Source organism: Pezoporus wallicus, unplaced genomic scaffold (assembly GCF_028554395.1).
Source record: "Pezoporus wallicus isolate ANWC-B61680 ecotype Strahan unplaced genomic scaffold, APGP_CSIRO_Pwel_v1 contig_593, whole genome shotgun sequence".
Classification (NCBI taxonomy): domain Eukaryota; kingdom Metazoa; phylum Chordata; class Aves; order Psittaciformes; family Psittacidae; genus Pezoporus; species Pezoporus wallicus.
Window position 1 is genome coordinate 6848077 of NW_026642342.1, and position 7309 is coordinate 6855385.

At 39.7% G+C, this 7309-nt stretch overlaps 1 long non-coding RNA gene across 1 annotated transcript in view; it reads right to left on the reverse strand.

The window, feature by feature from the left end:
- LOC130609853 (uncharacterized) overlaps window positions 1-5575 on the reverse strand; it is a 37172-nt gene extending 31597 nt beyond the window's left edge. The window contains exon 1 of the long non-coding RNA XR_008974892.1: window positions 5497-5575. This is a non-coding gene — a long non-coding RNA (uncharacterized LOC130609853). The remainder of the gene's footprint in view (window positions 1-5496) is intronic.
- Between the last annotated feature and the right edge of the window lie 1734 nt (window positions 5576-7309).

Here is a 7309-nt window from a genome sequence, read left to right on the forward strand (position 1 = left end):
CAAGGCAGGCAGTTGACAGTTTGGTAAAGTATGACAGAATTGCAGGAAGAAAACTGAGCTTTACCATTGAGAGAAACAGTTAGAAAAGCACATCAGTTAATAACGTTTTGTTTTTTAAGCACATGAGATTATGCCATATTTGTATACTGTAGCTAAAAAAACAAGACTGAGACCTAAAGTAAAGATCAGGAGAGAGAAGTATGCGTGAAATAAGATCAGCAGGCAGTCTGTGGTGCTATAAGTGATCAGGTAAGAGCATAAGGAAAGACAAACATCTGCTTCTGTGGTAGCGGTAGTAGAAAGGACACTCCATATATTCAGCATTTTTTCTCTTAGGAAAGCTTGCTTTAGAATCATAGAATTATAGAACTACCGAGAAACACAGGCTTGCAGAGACCTCCAAAGGTCACTAGTCCAACCTCCTGCTGAAAGCAAGGGTAACTTCAAAGTTAGATCAGGTTGCAAGGGCCTTACCAAGGTCCATAGTATGTAACATGGTAATAAAGTCAGCAGAAAGGAGCACAGTGCTCACAGGAAATAGTGACTTGAGATAAAAATATTATAACAGAACTACTTTGGTTATATCTGGAATGTATTAGTAAGGAAGTACAAGAACAGCTTGCTTATAATGTTTTTATGTTGTGGATGATTTGTAACCGAACTGTACATGTTTAATAATCTTATTCCACACTTTGAAAGGTTTTTAATGATTTCAAAGTTACACCGAGCTTTTGAATTTGCAAATTTTATTATTTCAGAGGAACTAGTGGGCAAGAGAACTTTCTGTGTTTCTCACAAAGCCTGTCCATAGGACCTGTTCCCTTAATGTTGTCTATCTCAGTTACTTTCAGGGAGTAAGTTCTAGGTACAGACTGTAGGAGACTGTTTTAAAGCTTTGAATATATATTATTACCACCTAGAAAATAATTAGTAGCATGTTCATTCTACTTTGCTGCAGAAAATCTAAACCTTTGCATGAAAGAATTAAGAACGACTATTATGTTGTTCATCTGTTGTTCAGAACCAAGACATTTAAGAAGTCATTATTTTGCTTCCACTAACATCAAAGGAAAAGCTCCTGTTGACCTCAGCTGAAGCACGTTCAGGGCTTGCCTACATTAAATGCATGTACGAGAAGTGCTATTTTTCCATTTTATCTATTTCATAGCTTTCTAGTTTTACTGTACTAATTCTAGATGTGACAAATTGCAGCTACAAAGACTTCAATTTAGGAGTCATAATTGTATGCATTCTGTTAATATTTCATCACTGGGCTGATTTAACATTTATACTGATAAATGACATTCTTGCCAGGACTACACTGGAACTGAGGACAAAAGAATGAGAAGCAGCAGCTTTGTTACAGTGGGTGACTCCATGGAAATGTGCTTAGATTTATAATCCAATATAATTAGAAGCTTTCATCTCTTGCAGAAAATCCATACTGGTTTTCAGCTCTTGAACACAAGCTACATATGTTATTTTTAAAAAAAAATCACTATAATGTATTCAATTTTGGAAAAAAAATGCAGCTCAAATACATGCTTTGGCTAATTTAAAACCAGGTTTCCTATCAACAACTACTGTGTGTGTTTATGGAAACTTGTAACAGGAAAACGATTTATATAAACAGTGGATATCAATTTGGGGAAAATACTGGGTTTCATAATTTTTTTTTAAACTTTGGTAACTAATAACTGAAGAAGCTATACAGTACATGCATGCATACACACCTCTATTACTTGCATTTGACCTTTCTTTTATACTTTGCTTTGCAATCTATACTGTGTAGTCAATTAGGCCACAGTTCTGCAAACAAGGGAGCAAATCCACTTAAACATTTACAGATGGGCTTTCAGGTTAACATTCCCTTTTCAGAAAGGGTAATGGAACTGGCACTGGGGGCAGACACTGCATACTTGGGTTATTACATGGTACTCAATGAGGTTCTAATTCTGATGAACCACCTGGACACAATTAAAGTATGAAATAATTAATAAGGAATTCCATTAAGTTGCTTCCCTGTTCTCCTTAATTTATTGCTGAGTTCCCAGCTCAGAAGACATTCATAAGAGAAATGAAAGTCCTAAGGAATTTAACTTTCTGTATTATGTGCAACAAAAGAGCTTTTGCTATTGCACAGTACAATATGAACACTGATCAGATCTTCAATAAATGAAGCCTCAGTATTGGGAAGTAGTGACTATAACTCAGTAACTAGATATATTTAACAAGGACACTGATGGTCAAAATAGTTTAACAGAAGGTGAACGCTAACTGGATTAGAGTGAGTGCATCTTCTAGTGGTACACCCTCTGAACAGAGGCTCACATACACAAATTTGGGGACTGAGTCCAATTACCAAGAGAGTCCATCAGATTTTATATTTATGCACACAAGTGAGTTTTTCTCAGTTCTCACTGCAATTAGTGACTGCTGTCAGATCCACATCTGTAAAAATCAGGGTATTTTTAAGTGTCTGAACAGAAAGACTGGTAACCCAAGTAAAAATTGTGGCTCATGTAACTTACTTTCGAACTGTATAAGCCAGTTTTGAGAGTGAGCTCACTAAATTACTTAAATCTACAACATCCTCATTTATACAGTCCTTATTTAGTCGTTTGTGTGATTTTCTTACACTTGTGCTTAATGAAATCATTTTAGTGTTTCACTTCTTTTCTTACAACCCTCTGGAGTGTGGCATAGCATCCTGCCTCAGTAGAATTTCATCAATGTGCTTAAGAGCAGTATAAATAGGACAAATCGTATGTACCTGCCAGGTTCAGTGTAGGTAGCATGAAAACTTTTTGTTACCTTCATAGAATGAAGTAATTTTCATGTCCCTGAACATGAGATCTGTAAGACAAACTTCCTACCTGTAATTAAATATCACCCTGTATCTTCATGGTAGAAAAGGAAACTTCAATCTCTACTTTCTGATTATCATGGTCTAGCAATTAGGATTAATCCTATGCCTGTAAAAGCGGATGGATTATGAGAACAGTTTGAGTCACTACCTGTAGTCCATGGCTTCATGGTCCTGGAATATTTTGACCACTCAGTCTTTGGGAGGGCGAGGGGAAGGTGTTAAGCTCTCAAAATGAATGCTTGCATGTTTTTTACCCGCTTGCTTTTCAAACCTAATTAGCAGGGGCCTAAGTAAGAGTATTTCCAAATAACTCGTGATCAGTCTTCTGTTTCCAGAATCTCTGTACAGTTGCATAGTCCCACAAGCTTTCTTTCCCATGCTATATACTGAACATTCTTAGTACTGATTTCTGTATGACAGCAAATAATAAATCCTGTGTGTAACAAATGCTGAGTCATTGTACTTCATTGGATTTGTGGACTGCTGCCCTTAATTTTTATTTCTGTTCTGTAAACTGCAAAAAAAAAATCTTCTGTTTAGTGCACGTTCACTCCTGCTTTTTCTCCTCTAAAAGGCAAACACTACTTTTTCCTGTATCATATCATTGGAGAACATGACGGGATGTCTGTGGAGATGAACACTCTTCTCATATAAAAATCTACAGCAAAAAGTGGTACCTGTGTAACTGCCCTACAAAAATCAAAAAGTGGTGCTGATTTAGAACATATGGGATGTGGCCCAGGACAGCACCAACACTAATTTGATTAACGATTTTGCCTTGTCATATATCAGTTATTCATCCAAATGCTTCATCATATGGGAATTCTAATCTCAATATCCTTCTATTCCTGCCTAAATGGGGTTCGCTGTTCTGCTCCCTGGAGTTACTTGATATGCTGACAGACACAGTCCTATTCTTTCTCTCTCTTGCAGCTTCACCTCTATGTGAAATGCGCTACGGAACTATGTGGAAAAGGAATGCTTTTGAGATTGAAAGCCAAGACTAGCAAAATGTCAGAAACTGTCAAAGTAGAGATTACTCCAAGCAGTAACATAAATTTAGCTCATACTCCCAGCTAGCACAGCATCCCTCAAGGTCACTTTTTGGAAGGGAAATTACTGGGGAAAAACAGGCAGCCCAGAAGAAACATCTTCTTTGAGGCCAGGCTCCATTTCATTTGCATTCTGACATTAGGCTCATAAAAGAGAAAGCCAAGTGAGATTCAGACTCAAATGGCATTTGCAAAACACACTGCTACCAGAATTGTTCCTTGAGCAGTTTCTTTCGGGGGGGGTCAGCATGTCCCTTAGCATAAAACTTGGGACCAGGCAAGTGTTAGGCTGGGGTGGCTCTTACAAAGGAGGCAGTAGGTCGGTTCCCCTCAGAACTTCCAGAAAGAGTCTTGGTTTTATTTCAAATGTGAACTATTGTCAAATGTAATGACAGGCAGAAATATATTAAGTCTCCTTAATAATAAGTTATTATATATAAGATACACAGAATTTACACCAGTTAAAATATAACAACTGGAGTTAAAATGCTGACAGGAAGCAGATTCTTTGATGTTAACGTTTTGGCTTCCCTCGTTGTCCCACTCTTATCTATCATTTGACACCTCTCAAGTAGGTATTTTGAGGTGGACGATGTCCAACTTCACTTATTATAACTGGTGATCAGCAGAAAGGCGTATGCTGGTATCCCAGGAGCCTAAATCCAGTGTTTAAATTTCTCTGTAATTTTTTTTTTTTTAAATGTAATAATTTTTCCATTAAGTACCATACATTGCTAACAGTATTAGACCGAAGCAAACAAAAATTCACCTGTTAGAGATAATTACACTTTGAAACGCCTTTTTATTCAATTTGGTTTCCTCCCATTATTTTTTCTCCATCTTAATCACAAGAAGTAGATTTAGATTTAATACAAGGAAGAAGTTCTTCCCTGTGAGGGTGCTGAGGCACTGGCACAGGGTACCCAGAGAAGCTGTGGCTGTCCCGTCCCTGGCAGCGTTCGAGGCCAGGTCGGACAGGGGTTGGTCTAGTGGAAGGTGTCCCTGCCCATAGCAGGGGGTTGGAACTGGATGAGCTTTAAGGTCCCTTTCCACCCAAACCAGTCTGTGATGATAGTACGAACTGCTTTAATTCAATTAATAAATGTACGTATTAGGCATATTCCAAAATATGAATTCAGATATCCTACAGTGTTACAAATCAAATATAACCACTACCACAAAACAGTTCCTACTCTCTAGCCCTGAGGTTTTTCTAGTAATGAAAACACAAATTCATTCATAATGTGCATGAATTCAAACTCCACATCAGCTGGATCACCAAGCCTCATCATAAAACTGCCTTATTATTTTATAACTGTATTTTATAATAACTTATGTTCTTAAGTCCATCATTTCTGTATGCAGTCAGAGCACGTGGCTCCACTGTGTTACAGGAAACAGCTTCACAGTTTGTTGGTCCTGCCACCGCTCTCCAGAACAGCGCAGTCAGATGCCTCATACATCTGTTATTTTCCTTTAATTTGGTGATATTCACAGTCATATTCTACAGAAATTTAAAAGTTCATCATTAGAAATATTTGACTTCCTATCAAAAGTAGCATGCCATTTCCGTACCTTTGCAGTGAGGGGCAGCTAACTTGGGTGCATCTGACCAACAGAAGTAGGAAATCGGATGAAAATCCACTTCCTGACTGAAACAGAGTAATTTTTAAATCCGTAATTATTTCTGAGCGAGACAGACAAGTTGTTATTTAAATGCAGTCACTTTCTTCTATTTTAAACTGCTCTAAAAAACTTTTTACTACAATCTGTATTCTCATAAAAAACATTAGTTTCAATAGACAAGCATGAGTTTAGATTCACATACTGGTTGAAGAGCAGAACTGTAAATCAGTGCTCTTTTCCAGTACTATTAATGACTGCACTCCAGTCCTTCTTTACCATGCAAAAGAAGTACTGTTTCCTCTTAAAAGAGGCTCCAACATTTTAAGTATTTCACTGTGCTTTTTCCTTGCTTTCACATTTTTTTACTATGTAACTTGTATATTCAGGGTATCACAGAAAATAACCTGGAATATTCTTCCTCAGAAACATTTGCAGAATTAGCTGTCCATGAAAACGTTCCCTCAAGATTTTCTCCTGTGCAAAAGTAGACTTATTACCATCACTTTATAACTCCTACCTATTCTGCCTGATATGCTTCCAAATCCTTGTCCTTCAAATCCTTTTTATCACCTAAAAATATCACAGAATCCATACTTGTACAGCGGTAATCTCCAAGACAACCACCAGATTATGGCAGACTGTAAGGGAGGTACTTACAAGGTAGGCGCATTTCCAGAACATACCAGGGGCGGCGATTTCTCGTACACGGCAGGGCATAGTGGACCAGTACTCAGGCGTCGAGGAAACACAACTGGCTTCAGTGCTTCCTCACTTCCCACCGAGCCCGCAGTTACCTTCTTGGCAGTAAATTGTGGGCGCTTCATGAGGTAATCCAGAGCTTTTGTCTGCCATCTCCTCACGCCTCAAACCGAGGTGAGCTTGGCTTCAGCTACCGCAAGCCCCCGGTAAGGAGCAGCCGTGGTTCTTTCTGAGGGCTGAGGGAAGGAGCCCTGTCCCCGCAGATGCCCGACTGCTGGTTTTACCGAGGCTAAACTCGTACCGCATGCCCTGACAGCCATCTTATGGCAGCGTGCTCCAGGTCTGCCAGGAAGACGAGAAGCGTGGGCCGGGGCGGGCCTTCCCTGCGCTGCCCGGCACCGCCAGAGCTCCCGCCGCGCTTTTGGGAGATGGATGTGGGGATTTCGTTTTAGCGCCTTACAGGCTTTTAAAACGAGGGGAAACACGATTACAGCTTAAGTTGGGCATCGACTGGCAGGGAGGCTTTGTGGAAACCGGGTCTCACGCCAGCAGCAGGCGCCTCACGGGTAAGCGGCCTGGCGCGGCCTCCACGCTACCTCAGGTTTCGGCAGAGAGCTTTAGCGTCCCCAGCTGCCCCACACGAGCCTCGCTGAACTACGGCCTGCCGAGATAGAGTGAAAGACAAACTTACATGTAAAGAGCTAGTGCCCAGTCCTGTAACATGGCGGGGCTGGAGGCCCGGGGCAGGCTTCCGAAAGTATTGTCATCTAAAGGGTGCACAGTGCAAACAGTCCCAAGTGCTTTTAGGAATGTTTTTCTGAAATCACTTATTCATTATGCTGCTCTCCCTGTTAGTTCTTACACAGGAAGCCCTCTCAGATACAGATTCTTTAAAGCTATTTTGGTATCTGATCGCCATCTTAATTTAGTTCAGTGGTAGTGGTAACCTCTATACATCTTGTAGAATTTTGAGGTTTAATCAAATCTTTTAATAGATCTGTGTGCCTTAAACATTTCACCTCTTTAAGTGGCAGGTAATATTTGTTATCTTTCTTTTCGCAAG